Consider the following 957-nt stretch of genomic DNA (forward strand, 5'->3'; position numbering starts at 1 on the left):
GGTAGTTGTGACTGTATGAGGCTTTCGGTAACCGCTTCTTTATGCAGCGGTTCAATAGAATACCGAGCATAATAAATGTGTGAAGAGAACGCCACGGGGCAATGATAAAAGGAAGCACAATAAAAACGCATATTACTTCCGCTATGAGCCGCAAAATTCCAAAATAAAAGCCCGTCGCCTGTCTTTTACAAATTGTTCAAACCTATGGTTAACAAAAATTCACTACAATTATACCATTTTTGAAAATCTACTTTGAAGATTAACCCACCTTTCTTTAAAATGGTATGCCATGTGTTTATAGGTATGTATTTTTTTCCTGTGTTCGTGCTGCTGCACCACTTTGTTTTTACGCCAGGAAAAAACTTTAGTGTGTGTCCCATGTTGGGATTATCTGATTTAAATAAATCTTCCCATTCATAGAGCAAAACGACTAATTGAATGAAAACTCAAATTGATGGTTTAATTTAATTAAGGAGTAACTCATGCCCATGTACGTTTACACAGCCTGGGTACTTGTACTTCCTTTTCAGATCATTAATTCATTTTTGTGGTCACAGTATAAGAATGTGTCATGGTTTCCATGCCTCAAAGTTTAGGATGTCAGGATGAACAAATGGTACCACATTTGAATCTATTTGTGTATATTAGAGCAATGCCTTTTCATGAAGTCTGAGAATTAAATAGCATAAAACACATATAAATTAACATCATGAAATTAACTTGAGATCTTCTAACAGTTTTATTGATTGAAATGTAACGTTTTGACAACATAATGAGGAATCACACTCAGCTTTATGTACTGTAGTTATTGTTGCACAAATAATGTCTTTACAAGGAATGAAAATTAAATCACCATATGACATTAAATTAAACATATCAGTACTCTGTAATGGCAATATTCATAACTCATAGTTACCACAGAGCAAAATATCACTATTTAAAAAACAAAAAGTAATT

The sequence above is a fragment of the Sinocyclocheilus grahami genome, unplaced genomic scaffold (genome assembly GCF_001515645.1).
Source record: "Sinocyclocheilus grahami isolate Dianchi unplaced genomic scaffold, SAMN03320097.WGS_v1.1 scaffold7509.1, whole genome shotgun sequence".
Classification (NCBI taxonomy): Eukaryota; Metazoa; Chordata; class Actinopteri; order Cypriniformes; family Cyprinidae; genus Sinocyclocheilus; species Sinocyclocheilus grahami.